This window comes from Carassius gibelio, chromosome A5 (assembly GCF_023724105.1).
Source record: "Carassius gibelio isolate Cgi1373 ecotype wild population from Czech Republic chromosome A5, carGib1.2-hapl.c, whole genome shotgun sequence".
NCBI lineage: Eukaryota > Metazoa > Chordata > Actinopteri > Cypriniformes > Cyprinidae > Carassius > Carassius gibelio.
Window position 1 is genome coordinate 27,005,253 of NC_068375.1, and position 20,446 is coordinate 27,025,698.

At 35.9% G+C, this 20,446-nt stretch overlaps 1 long non-coding RNA gene across 1 annotated transcript; it reads right to left on the minus strand.

Moving 5' to 3' along the window:
- Window positions 1-8,644: 8,644 nt before the first annotated feature.
- Window positions 8,645-12,263, minus strand: LOC128008406 (uncharacterized). The gene is made up of 3 exons (XR_008180145.1): window positions 11,598-12,263; window positions 11,391-11,485; window positions 8,645-9,758 (listed from the first exon to the last, which is right to left on the minus strand). It is a non-coding gene; the product is annotated as an uncharacterized LOC128008406 (long non-coding RNA).
- Between the last annotated feature and the right edge of the window lie 8,183 nt (window positions 12,264-20,446).

The window sequence follows — 20,446 nt, forward strand, 5'->3', positions numbered from 1 at the left end:
CGAGTAAATACTGCAGGTAAATCAGTTCCTATAGAATGCATAACCTGAGAGGAAATATATCCCCTTGAATACCAATGTGGTCACCTTGTTTGAAAGTGTCTGCCAAATGCATAAATGTAAATGTAATTTCAAATTTGTATTTGTAAAATAATATATGCTCAGATTTTAGTGATTTATTAAATAAGTAGGCCGTCTGTCTGCAATTCTCCTTGAGGCCTTGTATGGTGACTTTGAGCATGTGTTTCTCACATTGCCCTATTTAGGTTTGGGATAAAGTTAGAATTTTAGCCTCGCCCTTATTAAAATGAGATACACGTAAGCCAAAGTTGTTTTTCTGGAAGGTTATATTAGGATGGGCCTTATGTCTGTTAAATGACGTGACAGTTGAGGCTGCCCTTGTCTGTATGACATCACCAGAACAGGACAGGTGTTAATTGGTGTGGCTAAAATCAGCATCTTATGTCAGTTGAATCTAAAGCTATTTTCTACGCATGACATCGTCTTAACTATTCCATGTGCAATTACTCCGGGATGTTTTTTTCCATGTAGTTTGAGGTCAGTACAACATATGATACTAAGCATAATTAGGATTGTTGCAGTTTTAGAGGAATACTTCCTTTAAAGGAGGTGCGCAGAATGTTCAGTGCTGGAAATGGGGTGAGAGGAAGATTTAGTTTAAATGCTGGATTTTAAATGTAGTGTTGATGCAGAGGTTATTTGCTCAGTTTGCTTTACTTGTTATTGAGTACTGGTTTTGGTCTGTATCTGCACACAATAATGCAGGGTTATTCAATTCTTGCCCTAGAGGGCCAGTGCACTGCAGTGGGTTTGATCAGGGTTGAAGCTAAACTCTGCAGTGCACTGGCCCTCCAGGGCAAGATTTGAATAACCCTGCAATAATGTATTGACAGGATATATATATATATATATATATATATATATATATATATATATATATATATATATATATATATATATATATATATATATTCTCCCTAAATTTGTTTTTGGAATCAGACTACACTGGTCATGCTGTATGATGTCAATTGAAAGATGCATCTTACCAATATTTTGTGTGCACTGTCTTTTTATTGTGTCACATTCAGTAAATCCATCAAATTCACATTAACTCAGGTAAAATATGATTTCTATTGCTGTGGTGCTGAAGATTGATAGGGGAGCGCCGCTGCTGAAAAGCAATCTTTTAACGAGGTTAAATTTCTTCCTGAAAAAAAGCAATTCCTTAGAGCTGCAGGGTATTCTTTCAGGTTTATTTGCCAACCCACATAAAATTATTGTCAGTAAGTCGCAATCAGTTTAATTTTTTATTTACTTCTTTCCATTGAGTATAAAATGCCTACAGTTATTAGTTATAAATTGTATTAGGTGTCCCATAGTTTGCACATGATGTGTGAGGCCCTCATGTCTTCAATCTCTCATGAATCCATCTGGTAAACATTTGACTGTTAAGTACAGACTTCAGCACAGCATGTTGTTGGGACCCCGAGTTCTGGAGATTTCTAATAATATGGAAACAGGCAACAAATATTCAAGCCTGACTGACCTTCTCTCTCCATTCTGTCTCCTTGAAAGTCAAGACAGATTTGGCCAGACATATGGTAAGGCTTGTCTTTTTCTCTAACACTCATTTTTTAGGAGCTTTGCTGTGATGGATTTTGACTTAAAAAGCGTGATTGGGATTAGATAAGGGGTCGGAGACTGAGCGAGTTTCATCTTCATGTTGACATCTCAGCCTGGTAAAATAGCCATAACTTTTATATATGATATATCCATACTAAAGGCCAGCTCACATGCGCTTTAGGACTGTCTATTCATATGACTGCTTCACATATACCATGTGAGAAGACAGATTTCACCATTTGTCAGTAATGCGTTTGTTTAGTTTTAGTTTGGCAAACAGTTTTCAAACTGTTAGCAAGAGTATCTTATCCGTCTGGTATTGAATTGAATCATTGGTCCCTCAGCAGTTATTTTTTTCAAGTGGATTAACTTGCCACAGGATAGTCATGAAAGCTTTCTGTTGGCTGTTTCAGAACTAAGGAGTTTCTCTGGTGCTTAGCTAGAGAGGAATCTGGGAACTTATGGCTCTCTGTGGCTCAAAGCATGAATTGGCATCACTGCGGATGGAACATCTTCAAACAGGGTTATTATGTAATGGTTTTGGTCCATTTGCTTCCTTCTCTGTGTGCTCAATGTGTCTGGTGTGCTTTGACTTTAACACACACTCTTCATGCTTTGCACATGTACTGTAGAACAGTGCCGATACCAAAAAAAAAAAAAAAAAAGCCACTGATCTTGCTGGAATGTTAAAATATTACAAGCAGACACATTATTATTTGAAAACTAAACATAATTGTAAGTGACGTGGCATTAGATGCCTTGCAGCATGAAATATTCAGCTTATCTATTTTCTCAATGCATGCTATTGATTTTATTATTATTGATTCAACTGTACATATTTTCATTTTTTGACCTCATAATTTCTAATCAAAATGCAATAACTTGAACTCCACTCCTTTATTACAATTGGCTAAAATCTCACATTCAGCCAGCTTAGTGCCATCTAATCAGCAACCGGTTTCTACCCTAAATTTTTTCCTGTTTCAATAGTCTGTTACATTCAGATCTATGTCTCAATATGGAAGAAAATATCTGTTGCTACTTTAGTTACAGGCCAGCCTTAAGGTTCCAACAATGTTTGCTGATAAAGATAAATTTGTTGATAAAGTTATTGCTGTTCTCAACCCTATGCAAGACAGTATATGTTTCAGATATCAGAATATTTCACAATTTGAATTTGAATGTTTTCAGTTATGACTTTATATCTTCCAGTGAGGCTTTATATGTCACAAGGACTTCATTCCTTGCAGCTGTGGATTTTTATCACTGGTCTAGTGCTTTTAGCCAATGCACAACATCAAATGGTGAATGCTTGTATAGTTGAAATTCCATATTTTCTAGAACATAATGTGTAGTTTACTGGCCTACAAACAAATGTCCAAATAGGCCAAATTTTGCACTTGCAAACCAGAATTAATATCAGTATGTAAAGCACAACAGACAAACAAACTGCTCCAGTCTTTTGTCAGCAGGGTGCTGCTGTCTAAGTATAAAATGTCCCAATGGAAATGCAAGAATAATTGTCCCACAAGAAATGTAAACCAAAAGTGGGCCAGGAATGTTCTTGGTGTGTACACTGACATTACTATGAAGTCACTGGGTGAGGATGCATTGAGCTTTTTGATTTCAGTGCTGAAGAGATCCTGTTTCGTCCAGTCGCTGGATTTGGAGATGCCCATTAAATGTGGTAGCATAAACACCACAGTATGTATATTTGTATATTTCTGCAGCAGACCTTGTGTCACCACAAGAGCATCTTGGCTGAATACAGTTGGGTCCTTATGGCCTGTGTGTGAAGGAATCATCTGATGTACTGTTTTCATGTTGCCTTATGCCAATTAATTAAACCAAATTCTGAGAACGTCGTCATATGCTTGTCTAGTAGTATACATAATCTATATAGTTGTAAAAAACATATTTGAGCATATTTGGTGGTTCCAGAGAGCTTGGGATGAACTGAAATTTATGCTTTTTGAAACTGAAAGCTTTTTATTTGTTTGTATATATCTTGCTCTTTTCATTATGACAGGATTCTTTCACTAGTATTGGAGTATCAATAGGATTAGACCACTGCTGGCTGATCTTTCTTAGATGACACTTCCCAGATTTGCTGGAAATAATTTGGAACAGATGTAGATGACTTACTGCATGAACTCACTTACACGGTAAGCTGTAAAATCCCAGGCCATACTCAATAAAATGAAGATCATTCGATGGTCTGATGCTGATCATTCTACAAATGGTATAAACATAAAGGGTAGCACTTTATTTTACAGTCCTGTTCCCCATGTACATACTATGTACTTATTATAGTAATTACAATAACTATGTAATAACTACTGAACCTGAACTTACCCCTAAACCTAACCCTACCCCGTCACCTTGAATAACCAGAACTTACTTAGATAAATACACTATAAGTACACTATAAGTACATGTAAGTACACGTACTGGAAAATAAAGTGCAACCAAATAAAGTGCTACCACATAAATAATACACAAATTTAAACCCTACTCAAAAAATAAAAATAAATAAACAAATAAAATGTTGTACTTAGCCTTACAATTGTGCATTTTCTCTGTTTTTCTAAGACGTCAGGAGACATCAAAGCAGCAGACACCAGGGCATTTATATACTTTTATAATGAGGTTATACCACAATGGGGCAGCACACACCTCTGTTTCTTAACATAAGGGGTTATACTGTATGGTTGATGTCCTAGGAATGAATTATAAAGTCAGAGTAGCAGAAATACTTCTTCCTTTGTTCCTAAAAAAAGTAATTTCATTAGCTTAGAGTTTGCCATTTTCAGACAGCTGTCTTTTTATTTTTGCTAGACATTTGCCTTTTTGTTAGGTGATCTGAAAAAATTGTCTTATTGTGTCTGACAGTTAACCAAATCAAATTAGCTCTGTCTGCTGTCTTTACTGTTTAGTCAATGGAGAATTCAAAACACAGCACAGGATATAAAAAATGCACCTGAATGGTGGGACAAGCATGCAGCATTCACCATCCTTCTGATTTACACTATTGCGCTTTGCACACGTGTGTGATCTGGTATTGTTTACTGACCATAAACTTTATTTGTTTGTTTATTTATTTCTCTGTTTTATATTTTGATATATTTCTAAAATCTAAATTAATCATGTGATGGCAAAGCTGAATTTTCAGAAGCCATTCCTTGAGTTCAAGTTCAAGTTCAAGTTCAGGTTGAGCTTTATTGTCATTCCGCTACATGTGTGGACATACAGTGGACCAAGGTGCTACATATATACAGACATACAACACTTTAGTAAACAGTATAAACCTATACACAACTATCCTACTGACAGATTTTTTATATAAATATATTATATATAAATGTTTACCTATACATACGCTAAAAAAAACAGACTATACAAATGCTCCACATATACACTGTACATATACACAACTAACCTACTGACAGATTTTGAATATGAATAAAGAGTACTTTATATAAATGTTTATCTATACATAGACTGAAAAATTAAAATGTATAGGCTATACGAATGCTTCACATACTGTACATGTGCAAAGAGAAACATCATAAGTCAAGCAGCTGGCTGGGGAACTGTGCAAGATTATTTGTAGTGCATGAGCATGTAAACACACATATTACTGAGTCTTTTGTGGAATTATGTACATACAGCAGTGTGTGAAAAGTGTCTAGTGCGCATAGAGGAGATCTGCACTTAGGCAATGCCTTCGATGGTAGGAGCTGGAAGAGATTGTGGGAGGGATGGGTGGAGTCCTTCATGATATTGTTGGATTCGCTGGAGCATAGTGTAAGGAAAATGTCCAGGATGGAGGGAATGGGGCACCAATGATCTTTGCAGCTGTGTTCACTGTCCACTGGAGGGTCTTGTGGTCTGCTGCACCACAGTTGCTGTACCAGACAGTGATGCAGCTGGTCAGCACGTTCTCAATGGTGCCCCAGTAGAATGTGGTGAAGATGAGTGGAGGGAGACTTCCTCTTTTCAGCCGCCGGAGAAAGTGTAGGTGCTGTTGTGCCTTCTTGGAGAGTGATCTGGTGTTGGTGGTCCAGGGGAGATCCTCTGTGATGTGCACCCCCAAGAATTTAGTGCTGCTGACTCTCTCCACAGTTGAGCTGTTGATGGTCAGTGGGGGGTGGTCAACGGAGTTTCTCCTGAAGTTCATCACAACCTCCTTTGTCTTCTCCACATTGAAGGACAGGTTGTTAGTGCTACACCATTCAGCCAGCTTTGCCACTTCCTCTCTGTAGTGCGTTTCATCATTGTTGATGATGCGGTTGGAGTTTAACTTGGTAGTGCAGTCGTGGGTTAGCAGCTTGAAGAGTGGTGGGCTGAGCACACAGCCTTGTGGAGCACCTTTGCTCAGTGTGATAGTACTCGAGGTGTTGTGGCCGACTGAGGTCTAGAAAGTTTTAAGAACTTTCATAAGAAAGGTTAGAAAGTCCAGGATCCAATTACAGAGGTAACTGTTAAGGCCCAACAGGTTTAGTTTGTTGATGAGCTGATGTGGCATTATTGTGTTGAATGCTGAGCTTAAGTCGATGAACAGCATTCTAACACAGGAGTTTTTATTTTCTATGTGGGTAAGAGCCAGGTGGAGGGTGGAGGAAATTGCATCGTCTGTAGAGCAGTTTGTAAGGTATGCAAACTGGAGCGGATCAAGTGTGTTGGTGAGGCTGGTTTTGAAGTTGTACATGACTAAACTCTCAAAGCACTTCATCATGATTGGAGTCAGTGCTATGGAACGGTAGTCTGCTTAGCCTTCAATGTCACATGATCCTTCAGAAATCAGTATAACATACTGATTTGCTGCTTAGTTTTTTTGTGGTAACCATTATGCGTCTTTACTTGAACTGAATGAGGTTAACATCAGTAAGTATGTTGAAGTGTATGCAATGATTTTGAAGTGATCAGTTGGTACGGAGTTTCTCTTTTGAACCTGTGTGTTTCTGTTTTGTCTTTTGCCTATGCCCTTTCTCTTTTTATCATTTTTATTTTATACACATTGTTACACACAGATTGTTAGATAAAAACCTGTCTGTCAAGGGGTCATATTTGATATTTTTTTCTATTTATACTTCTACAAGAACAGATTGTTGTACAATGCAACACTTTTATGATTGTTGTGTTATCTGAACTAATGCCCCATTATATTCTTTTTACATCTTGGCAGAAGACTGTGTGTTGAGAATCAAAATCAATAAAGTACACTGTAAAAAGTTTAACTATTATTTACTCAATTTTTTTGGTGAAACATTTTTACACTCAAAAAAATTGAGTAAATTTTAAAGCTGTGAAATCAATGAAATATACTGTTTAAATTGAGTAATTGTCAGTAAAAAAATTAAGTAAATCTGAGTAACTGAATTACTTTATATGAGAAATAAAATTAATTGGATATAATCAAAATTATAAAACACCACAACTGTAATTGTATGTAAAATAAACAAAAAATATTGAGTAGATATAATTGAAATATTGGATGAAATTTTACCAAAAAAAAATGTGCTACGTTTACTACATGTAAAAGTGAATTTAACTTAATATTGGACTATAAATGCTGCATTCACTTTTTTTTTTTTTTTACACCATTTACCCTTAATAATTAATATAATAAAACCAAATAAAGAAAGAAACACATTTTTTATTGAAAATTTATTTGTCAATTAAACATAAGACAAAGTCTAAAATCAACCTTTGAAACATTGTATCCATTTTAATATTCCAGTAGATTGCAAAAATAAAAAAACTGTAAAGTAGCCATAAGGGAAATGATTAAACCTTATGAAACATTTCATCCATCTTAGTATTCAAGTAGATTACATGTAAAATACGATAGCCGTAAGAGAAATGACATCTTTGTTCCTGGTGCATACCAGCCATTTGCAGTCACACTCAACATTAAACCATAAAAAAATATAAAAGCAACACTTACATCAATATTAAAGGGATAGTTCACCCAAAAAGATGATGTTGTCATAATGTACTCGCCCCCCCGGGTTGTCCCAAATCTGTACGAATTTCTTTCTTCTGTTGAACACAAAATATATTTTAATGAATGTTGGTTAACAGATAGTTGAAAGTTGCCATTGACTTCCATAATAGGAAAAAAAAAAAAAAAAAAAAAGTATACTATGCAAAGTCAATGGCAACCTTTAACTGCGTTAACCAACACTCTTTAATACTTGGCTGAATGTCACGTCACTTCACTTAAAATATCTTTTGTGTTCAACAGAAGAAAGAAACTCGTACAGGTTTGGGACAAATTGAGGGAGAGTAAATTATGACAACATCATCTTTTGGGGTGAACTATGTCTTCAACAGAATTAATCAGATAACAGAAACACTTCCATCAGGAATACCCATTCTGTGGGATGACCATGAACCACTACTATGCAAGAAGATAATTTTTTAACCTCTGAACATTAACAGAGTTTTGGAGGATCCAGCTCAAGAAACAGTTTTTGGAACAACTCAAGTGAGTACAGGGTCCTTCTCAAAATATTAGCATATTGTGATGAAGTTCATTATTTTCTGTAATGTAATGATAAAAATTTAACTTTCATATATTCTAGATTCATTGCACACCAACTGAAATATTTCAAGTTTTTTATTGTTTTAATACTGATGATTTTGGCATACAGCTCATGAAAACCCAAAATTCCTATCTCAAAAAATTAGCATATCATGAAAAGGTTCTCTAAATGAGCTATTAACCTAATCATCTGAATCAACTAATTAACTCTAAACACCTGCAAAAGATTCCTGAGGCTTTTAAAAACTCCCAGCCTGGTTCATTACTCAAAACCACAATCATGGGTAAGACTGCCGACCTGACTGCTGTCCAGAAGGCCATCATTGACACCCTCAAGCGAGAGGGTAAGACACAGAAAGAAATTTCTGAACGAATAGGCTGTTCCCAGAGTGCTGTATCAAGGCACCTCAGTGGGAAGTCTGTGGGAAGGAAAAAGTGTGGCAAAAAACGCTTCACAACGAGAAGAGGTGACCGGACCCCGAGGAAGATTGTGGACTGAGTCTGGAGTAGAAACATCCAGAGCCACCGTGCACAGGCGTGTGCAGGAAATGGGCTACAGAGAAGCAGCACTGGACTGTTGATCAGTGGTCCAAAGTACTTTTTTCGGATGAAAGCTAATTTTGCATGTCATTTGGAAATCAAGGTGCCAGAGTCTGGAGGAAGACTGGGGAGAAGGAAATGCCAAAATGCCTGAAGTCCAGTATCAAGTACCCACAGTCAGTGATGCTGGTGTTGGTCCACTGTGTTTTATCAAGGGCAGGGGTCAATGCAGCTAGTTATCAGGAGATTTGGGAGCACTTCATGTTTCCATCTGTTGAAAAGCTTTATGGAGATGAAGATTTCACTTTTCAGCACGACCTGGCACCTGCTCACACTGGTAAATGGTTTACTGACCATGGTATTACTGTGCTCAATTGGCCTACCAACTCTCCTGACCTGAACCCCATAGAGAATCTGTGGGATATTGTGAAGAGAAAGTTAAGAGACGCAAGACAAAACACTCTGGATGAGCTTAAGGCCACTATCGAAGCATCGTGGGCCTCCACAGGCTGATTGCCTCCATGCCACGCCGCATTGAAGCAGTCATTTCTGCAAAAGGATTCCCCACCAAGTATTGAGTGCATAACTGAACATAATTATTTGAAGGTTGACTTTTTTGTATTAAAAACACTTTTATTGGTCAGATGAAATAAGCTATTTTTTTGAGATAGGAATTTATGGTTTTCATGAGCTGTATGCCAAAAGCATCAGTATTTAAACAATAAAAGACCTGAAATATTTCAGTTGGTGTGCAATGAATCTAAAATATATGAAAGTTTAATTTTTATCATTACATTATGGAAAATAATGAACTTTATCACAATATGCTAATTTTTGGAGAAGGACCTGTATTTGTGGGTCTTGGGATATCTCAAATCCAATGTGACTCCTGAAAGATGGCAGCAGGCTCTGCTGAGATTCCCAAGATTACGTCGCTGACTGCCCCATTATTGTTCCGAAGGATGTAGATTTTTATGACCTCCTCTGCCAACTCTGCGTGTACGAAGACGGGTAGATCAGCTGAACCCTACAGGCAAATTTTAAAGATAACTGGTTAGAGCTAACATTCAAAACTGAATGTTACAAGAAAGTGACAAATACACAAAACAAATAGCACCTGAAGAAGCAAACATTCTGTTGGACCATAAGATAGGTAAAATCTCAAACAAAGTTTACTAGGGGGAGGAGTTGCAAAAATTAACAGCATTCTTCTTAACAAGAGGACAGGTTAATTTTCTACATAGGGACATTTATTTTTAACAATAAACCTAAAAGAAAAACGAAAAGAGACCAACTGCGAGCTTCTATGCTGTAAATCAATGCTATAGGCTTTTGAGGTCTGCATTATTTCAACCAATTTCTTTATAAACATGTTTAATATTTAAGTAAAATGACTAATGGTTTTGAAACAAAAAAGCTTGTTTAATTGCACTACTTGAAAAAAATATGCATTGCATTAATCCTCACACTCAACCCTTAACCCTCTAAATAATTCTGTGGCTTAGTAAATATTACAGTAATATTTAACTTTATTAACTTAATAAAATCTCTGAATATAGTTCACTTGATTATACAAAAGATGGCTTTCCTGTAGCTCAAACAGTAGAGCGTCGGCGCTAGCAAAAATTTATTAAATTGTAAATGTGTACCTTGAAATGCAATGTAAGTTACTTTGGCTAAAAGTGTCTGCCAAATGCATAAATGTAAACATATTAACGGACTAAAAATACAACAGTTTATTTTATCTAAAATGTACAGTTATATTTTATTTTTTCCACTAAAACAATTTAGTATTAGACTAACAAATTGTTTATTTATAATACACATAATATATTTGTGAAATTTCTATCAATTTATTTAAGGATGGAAAATTAAACTGATCTGTTTCAGGGAACAAAAATATTACAAATAATTTCAAATCAAAATGAATATATTTAAACACACTCTTAAGAAATTTAGTAAGTTTACTCAATTAAAACAATGTACCCCTCCCCCAGCCTCCGCTGTCCTTCAATACCCACCAGGTCTGGATTTGTTACATTAAAAAGCTTACGGTTTTCAAACTTTTGACCGATATTGTATGTGATCTAGGTTTCAGTGCACTAGAATGATTTTACAATGGAGCAGGTCTTAAACTGTCCGACTCCCTATAGTGGGAGCTGATTAAAACGCACCAGTCTATGTTATGTCCACGCCATTTTAAATACTTTTGCATGGCGTATTTGTAGTGGTGATTTAAGAGCTCATACTTGAGTTCGTGTAGTAATTATGATGTTTTACAACAACGTGACAGCTTTTGTCATTTGAAAGTTCATAAATGAAGTGTTCCCTTTTGACAAGCCACTGACCCCAAAGGGGAACCTGTACAAAATCGTTTTCCATTGGGCATGTATAGTTATAGTTGCTTGACCACAGTACACTTATCGTTATACTTTCAAATGGCGGTTGAAATAAACGGTGATCCAAATAGTACGAACGTTAACCCACTCCAAAAAAAAAACAAAAAAAAAAAAAACTAACATACATATGGCTGCCCCACTAACTAACTTCGAAAACTACACTGTTATGTACACGTAACGTTACACACGGTCAATGTTTAATCAACTTTTGAAAACATTTTTGCAAATATACATAGTTATAAAATGACTACGTTACTTACAAGAAATTCGAGTAATGCTGTTCACGTCGTTGCTGAGAAAAGCAGTCCTTCAGTGACAGGTGCCTCTTGTTTGAGCCGCGAAACTTGTTAAACTTCTTAAGATAACGCAAAATACAAACACAATTGTTAGGAAATCCTTAATAATTAACTTCTGAATTAAACATTACAAACATAATTAGTATTAGCTGGCTAAATTACATAACGTACCACAAAATGAGAGGAGTGCGGGTCTTGCCGTTGCTGAGGAAAGCCGTCCTTCAGGTGACTTCGATTAAGCTACGAAACTTGTTGAATATGACGTAAAATACAAAGACAATTGTTAGAAAATGCTTAATAATTATTAACTTTTTAATAAAGTGTTACAAACGTAAGTAGGATTAGCTGACTAACCTTACTTACCAGGAGCTGTGAGGTGTATGGCCAGTCGACGTCGCTGCTGAGGAAAGCAGATTTTTTTTTTCCTGCGGAGCTGCACACGTGATCACTTTAGCCGCGAAATTTACTCAATTTATTTAAACTGTCATTTATTAAGCTGGAACTTTATTTAGGAAAATTGGTTGGAAATACTTAATAATTTTAGTTTCTAAAACAGATCAGTACAAGTAAATAATTATCAAATATTTCTATTAGAATTCACCAGAAATATTGAAGGTATATTAAAAATATAATTAGTTAGTTAAATACTTATTTATTTTCATTACATAAACTTAAATAATATATGTAAATTTTATAGAAATTATTTGTTGGATTTTTAATTATTCTTTTTAATCTGACCCACTCAAAATATCACTTAAATGATTTCAAAAGATTTTATTAAGTTAATATAGCTCTTTATTTTTGTGAAATTTACTAAGCCACTGAATTATTTTTTACAGTGTACTTATTTTTTAAATGAGAAGAGGTTAGGTTAAAGAAAGCAATGTGGAAGTACTGTACTTTTTTATTGTGAATAATAATATGAAAAGGGGAAAAATAATGTATTTGTTGCCTCATATTTTACATGAAGGTTTTTGTGGTCTCGACATTGATTACCTATTTCCACTGTGCAGCATGCCTATTTGTTTAGTCTGTGTCTGTGCATGCACAAGTGAGGCATTGGAGGTATGTGTTTGTGTGGTAGTTTCCGCAAATGAAGTATTTTGAGTAATGTATATCAATCATATTCAGTTCGGAATTCGTTTCCTTCAATATGTTTATGTGTGTATGTCTGTCTCAGTGTTACTGTGTGTATGTTAGTGTGTAGTGTAAACACATCATTCTGGCCGCTATTTCTGGTAAGGAGGCACGCGACCCTGGAGATCAGTTTAGCTTCCCACTGTCAGTCACACAGATGACATTTGAAGAGCTCAGGGGACACGTGCACCACACAGCAGAGAAATGGAAAAATAGACAGATATGTTCAGCCAGCTGTTTGCAGAACACTGAACCCTCCTGACCCAACGCTTTCTAACTCTCATGAACTTGTGGAGTTTATTTATTTATTTCCTTTGCCTGATTTTATAGTGTACATATCTGTTTTAGTGGTGAAGCTTGGTGTGCATTATATTAGCCTTGAGATTTCAAAGAAAGTAACAGGGATAAAGATAGAGGAGATGAAAGGGCCCAGCTGGGGTGACAATGAATAGGTTATACTCCAGTGCAGTTGACATTCGATACACGTGTATTTTTAGACAGGAGGAGTGTAGGTACTGAAGTCTTTGTAAAGACGTTGACTTGAAATGCATATGCCATTATAACAGATTTTTAAATGAAGATTTTTTTCATGACCTCACTAGGACTAGCTATCAATACAGATTTTCTCATTAGATGCAATTTACAAGATCAAATTTTGATTCAGTGTTTTGATTTAATGTGCATACATTTGGTATTGGGCTATTATTTTGAGAATTTCACTCTCTGCTAATGCTTATTCATTAAAAGAACAAGCTAATAAGATTTCTTTCAGGGCTGTATTGTCACACTGTATGATTTTGAAGCACTAATAAGAGTCACTTGGTTTGGGAATCTGGCTACAACACTCATACAATATGTTTTTGATTCACTAAAAAGAACCAGTTCTTAGGCCTCATTTGTTTGTCAGTTGGGCAGCACTGTTCATGCTGTGTGTTTTTCATTCATTAAAAATATCCCGCTCACAAAAATTATTTGTTTGTTGGGAATCAGGCTACACTGGTCACGCTGTATGTTTTTGATTCACTAAAAAGAAACTGCTAATTAGAGTCAATTATTTCAGGAATCGAGCTACACTGGTAATCATGCTGTATGTTTTTGATGCACTAAAAAGAACTGGCTCGTAAATTGAAAATATCTATAAGTCTATCAGTTTGGTAACCTGCTCTGCAGTTCCTGTGATCTTTCCACCTTGTTTTCCAGAAAGTGCATTTTCAAACTTACCCTTTCTTGCCCTGCTAAAGTTTTGGAACGTGTTGTCCCAACAACTCCACTCACACTTGTCTTCCAACAAGCTTTTTGAACCTTTTCAGTCTGGGTTTAGAAAGGGACACAGTACAGAGACAGCCCTGGTTCAAGTTATGAATGATCTGCTTGCCTCAGCTGACTCTGAAGCCTCCACCATCCTGATCTTGTTGGATCTTATTGCTGCATTTGATAGTGTGCCATTCTATCCTGATTAACAGGCTGGAGAGATGGTTTGGTATTACTGGTATGGTACTTTAACTGGTTTAAATCTTACCTCACTGATCGTACCCAGTTTGTTGTCTTGGGCAACAACAAATCTGAACTTGGACAGGTCTGTCATGGTGTTCCTCAGGGATCTGTAATGGGTCCTATATTGTTTAGTGTGTATATGCTTCCTTAAGGACAATTATTAGGAAATATGGTTTGGGGTATCACTTTTATGCAGATGACACTCAAATTTGAGGTTCTACTCATTGGAACACCAGTGGCTATTCACAAGGGTAACAATCTTAATTTGATTATGGATGACAGTGAAGTACTTCCATCTGCTCAGGCTCGTAACCTTGGAGTGATTTTTGACACTCATCTGACACTAGACTCTCACATTAAGAGTTTTACAAAATCTGCTTTCCATCACCTCAGAAACATTGCACGAATTAGGCCTTTCCTCACTCCACCTGACGCTGAAATGCTTATTCATGTATTTGTTACTTTGAGGATTGACTACTGTAATGCACTATTCATTGGCTTACCTGCTAAATTAATCAAACGCCTGCAGTATATCCAGAATTCAGCAGCCTGTATTCTCACATATACTCCATCATGTCAGCATATCTACGTTGGTCATGCATGTTTTTGATTGAACTAAAAGAATAGTCTTATAAGAGTCATTTACAGTTGAGTTATGCTTGAGTTATTACAGTCTACTTATGCTTCCTTAGAATGGTATACCGCATTAAGAAGTTTATTTGGAAATTTCACAGAATCCAAAGATCTGTACTCTTATTTTGTCTTCCTGAGGTGGTTAGAAACCGGTATAGCCCACCTAACCAGGTCCCAGCTGGTTCCTTCTTTCAGAATCTTCTGAGGAGACATTCCAGATGTCTTTACTTCAGAGTGTCCCTCGGTATGAAGAGAGAACCCCATCATTCACCTAATGACACCGTTTCTTTTCTTGCCTCTTTCTAAATACATTGGTTTCAAGATGAGGACATTTGGATGTTTTTATCAGTCTAGCTGGCTTTGTAGACAGATGTTTTTGTCTCACATTTTGTATCTGACTTTCTAACTCACTGTCTATTTCAAATGGATTTGGAGTATGAGTTCAAAATACGGTTTAAGGCAGTGTTTCTCAACTGGTGGGTCACAAGATTATTCTGAGTGGGTCGCGGAGTGTACAGTTAAAGAAACAACGGTAACAACAAAAGAAGTAATTCTAAATGTTTTTGTGCCATGAGATTTTTATTTTGAAAGATATGCGTGAAAGCTGCCGACACTTTTTAAGTTAAGACTGCCTGAGAAAAACGTGTTGTCAGTACAGTATGTGCTGTCAGATGAGATGTTGTCAGATTTAATGTTAGTCTCATTATTCTGTTGTTATTTTTGTAACTTGTTATGAAAAAGTCTCTCATCTCAGAAAAAAAATATTATCCTGTCCTGCCAAATGTTATACTTGTAGCACGCACTCTTCAATTGCACACGCAAATGCGGCAGCACACACTGTATATCATTTCACTAAAGCCAAAAATGCTATTTTATTTTCACTTGGTGTTATTTTGTATGTGTTTAAATGACTGTGGTTGCTCATACCAACTTAATTTTATTAACAAAAACTAGTTTGGGGCTGCTATTCATTGCTATTTGTTTATTCATCAGTATAAGTCATATTCTTACAATTTATGTTTAAGTTTTTTTTTAACATATATATATATATATATATATATATATATATATACATACATATATATATATATATCCTAATGTGGGTCGCAGCTTGATGACCATGGGACAATCTAGGTTCCATGGCGGAACCAGTTGAGAAGCACTGGTTTAAGGCACCATTTGGCTTATTGTCCATTCTAACTTAATTTTAAGTGACCTCCATTTCACATCATAGTCCTGACAGGCCGCTCGAATAGAGTCTTGAATGTAATTGTACAACATTTTTTATATACTTATACAGTATGCACTTCAATATGCTGTACTGAAAACGAGGCTGTGAGGGATAGACTTTAAAATGGCATGCACTGTATTTAAAGGGTTAATTCACCCAAAGTTTAAGATATTTTAGATTTAGTCCGAGAGCTCTCAGTCCCTCCATTTAAACTGTGTACAGTCTATTGTCCATGTCCAGAAAGGTAAGAAAAACATCATCAAAGTAGTCCATGTGACATCAGAGGGTCAGTTAGAATTTTTTGAAGCATCGAAAATACATTTTGGTCCAAAAATAAAAAAAACTACGACTTTATTCAGCATTGTCTTCTCTTCTGTGTCTGTTGTGAGAGAGTTCAAAACAAAGCAGTCTGGATATCTGGTTCGTTAACGAATCACTCAATGTAACCGGATCTTTTTGAACCAGTTCACCAAATCGAACTGAATCGTTTAAAACAGTTCTCGTCTCCAATAAGCATTAATCCACAAATTACTTAAACTGATAACTTTGTTAATGTGGCTGACACTCCCTCTGAGTTAAAATAAACCAATATCCCGGAGTGATTCATGTACTCAAACAGTACAATGACTGAACTGCTTTAGATGTGCTAAATTGTAAAAATGTTTCACAATATTTAATGTTTTTGATCAAATAGATTTAATACAAAAACGTTTTTAAAAAATCTTAAACCAAAACTCCAAACTTTTGAACAGTAATCTATATTAGTATCATACATTAGCATCTTAATCAGTATCTTATATTTTGTTTTCTGTATTATTCAGTTAAATTCAATGAAAAGGTTTCTGGAATGTTTCACACATTAATCTTCTCATGTTACTTACTATAACAAATATAATATTTACAATATACTGATCTTAGTGAGATCATATATTTATCACTGGTGATGGAGGTTAATGAGAGTGAGCGGAGCCCAGCTAGATCATCAGTGGAGGATCAGAATGAGCCCACAGGGTTCGATTTCTGCATCTGGCTGCTGCAACAGTGAAGTCTGTACCTAAAATGGTCAGACTGCTATTTCCAAATCACCTGGCCTTGCAAGTCTGGTTTCAGAGTTGGACCTTGTTTTAAACATCTGTAACCAAGGCCAGGTTTATTAAGGAAGCCAGTGAAGCAGAATTAGATTAAATGTCTTGTTATTTTCATTCTCACATGCATAGCCATCAATTGTCTGGGGCTATAATAAAATCCATGTGTTATTATTTGGTGGTTTACTAAACACTCACGCACACATTCTAGAAGAACTTTGTGTACTTGTTTCAGCTGGATTTGCGTGCTAGATTTTCAAGTGTGATGACTGCATGTTAGCAACAGGTGTACAGAGACTTCAGACACCAGATGTAATGCTTTCAACAGTCTTTTCAGACCAATAGCCAGAACTAAACAGTGTATAACACAAGAATTTAAACAATTGTCCGGAAGATAAAGTCTTATTTATAAGTATTTCTTGTATTTGCTCATATTTGTGAATAAACATGTCCTGCAGAGCTTGAGCTATGGACACTGGGCAAATGCATTAAATATATAATAAACAATGACATTTCTTACTGCATGTCAATATTCATGGTTTATTCTTGTTATCAGCAATGGAGGCAGTTTTCCACATTTATCAGGTATATTATATAAATGGTTGCACTGTGGATCTACATTTGCTGTGTTGTCAGATTATTGCCTAAATATTGTTTGTATTGTGCAAGTGGCATTTACTAGAGCAGGTTGTTAAGATTAACTTACATCAGTTCTAACAGATGACTTTGTTTCTTCATCTGGACAGATTTGGATAATTTTTTCACCAATGGATCCTTTGCAGTGAATGGGTGCCCACAGAATGAGAGTTAAGAGAGCAAATAAAAACATCACAATAATCTATGAGTAATCTGCAGAACTCCAGCCCAACTATTAACTTCTTATGAAGTGAAAATACTTTTTCGCTTGTTAGCAATGTTTGATCTGTGCGTAATTCTCTTCTGACTCAGACAAGACAGCTTTATTCACTGAAGAAAGTGTTATGAGCAGAGGATTCATAGCCGGAAGCAGTTTGAAGTTAAAAACGCCTTAATAATTATATATATAAAACAGCTTTTTTCTTAATTAATGGACTAAAGTCGTGTGAATATCTTTTGGATTATTGTGATGTTTTTCTTGTGAATTATTGTATTATGTATTGTATTATTGTATTATGTTTTTCTGAGCTATTTGGACATGACGGCACCTGTTCACTGCAGAGGATCCATCAGTTCCAATGTAATCTGATTAAATTGATAAGTTTTGCAATTTCATGCCTGAATATTACAAATACGTTTAAATGAATAATATTTTGTAGTGGCATTGACCAAAGACTCATAAGCATACTATCATCATTGTGTCCTTGAGCCAGACATGTAATTGTTCCTTGGGGACCATTCTTGTAGTGTGCTTGCTTTAATTAATAAAACATCTGCAAAAAATTTACTCTAGCCTGAAATGAAAACGCCAAACTTTTATGGACTCATCTTAACCACATCTCTGCAGCAGTCATTATGTCTAGATTTCACAGTCCTGCATGTCAGAAAGTATTTAGAGGATCAGACCACTTGTAATCAAAAGGATGACGCAGGGAGCTTTGTGCCGAAAGGGAGATGGTGGCCTTACACACTATCGAAATTTCCCAGATTCTGTAGATGGATGAAGCAGAAGCTGAAGTGTTTGTCATTTATGATGACAAGTATAATTGAAAGCAGAGTCAGTTTTACTGCCCATCAGTGCAAGGTCAGTGATTTCAGCTGCTCAGTTATGGTACTAATAATAATGTGAATGTTTCATTGTGTTTTTATGGCAGATCGAGCAGATTGTATGGTGAACACAGCATGCTAACTGCACAAAAGCTCAAGTGAAGATGAGAGCATGATGTGCCATGAAAGACTGAGAGGTGTGTAGAACGATTCATGATGGGGTGTAAATCAATAATAAGCTCTTTGTCTGAAGAATGGGGCTCCGAAGTCTTTGTTAAAGATGATAAATGAATCTGTTTTTATCTTTTTCCATCCTGGCTTCAGTACGGTTTCACTCGTAACATAGACTGACATGTTTACTTGCTCAATGTGCATCTGTTTATGAAATAGACCTCATTTGCGCCTGCAAATTGTCTGTGTTGTTCTGTTGTTGAATTACACTGACTTGTCTGTTTACTATGAGAAAACGTTTGACTAGTTGGCTTTGAAAACCTGAACTGATAAATGAGGTTCATGGTTTTGACCGTGAACCTTTGACCAGGACAAGCCAATTCAGTTGTGAAAAGCTGAAATCTTTAACAGACACTTTACATGCAGTGATTTTGTTTGATATGAAATAGGAGAGATAGGAAGGTTACATTGTGTACTGAGAGTGTTTCCATTGTCAATATTGTTACTTTTCCCAAAAGCTCAGATTTGTGATAATCAAGACCAGGTCAGGACAAATGTACAATCTCGTTAAATGACGGAAGACTATGGGTTTACAAGGTGATGGCTGTCAATACAAAAAGAATCAGGCACTGATTTGGAAGAGGTGAAAATCTATCCAGTGTGCAATTACCCATTGTCGTCATCATGATCAGAGAGAGCCGGGATGGAGGATTATGTAAAACGCAGGTGGTTACAGCCTCAAGGCTTGACTGTTGCCTGAGCCTTACATAAGCGCATTGTATGTTTTTAATCACTGTCAGGTGAAAGAAGAACCTGAGGCATGTGCAACTTTTTTACACATACAGACAAAAACACTTTAACTGTATTTGTCGAAACCCACTCATGACAAAATTTAAATGATAAATAAAAAATTACAAACTTTTTAATAAATTCATGTAGAAACCTTTCGCTTTCTGTGTAATATACAAAAAGAGACAGATGAAAAATTGAAAATTATACAATGCAAATGAATGAATGAATAGTAAATAAATACAAACATGTTTAAACATTCTTAATCAATATTTAATAAAACGGTATGCATAAACTAACCTACTCCCTACAGGTAGTCTGAAGTAGTCTTAAGCTTTAAAAAAAAAAGGTTAAAGGGGGGGTGAAATGCTCGTTTTCACTCAATATCCTGTTAATCTTGAGTACCTATAGAGTAGTACTGCATCCTTCATATCTCCAAAAAGTCTTTAGTTTTATTATATTCATAAGAGAAAGATAGTCTGTACCGATTTTTCCTGGAAAAACACGAGCGCCTAGAGGCGTGACGTGTGGGCGGAGCTAAATAATCATGAGCACCAGTAGGATTTTGTGTTGAGCGCGTCTGGAAGCTGTGACACAGATCCAGAGGCTGAAATTTAACAAGAGCAGCATCAGCAAAGGCTTCTCTATGTAGTATGTACTGAAACTGTATATATTTGCTTAGCGGTTTTGGAAAATGACTAAGTTCCACTTTGTCGTCTTTTTTTTTTTTTTTTTAAGATGTACATGTGGAAAGTGCAGTTTGATAACAACATTGCATGTTGTTTACTTGATGTGCT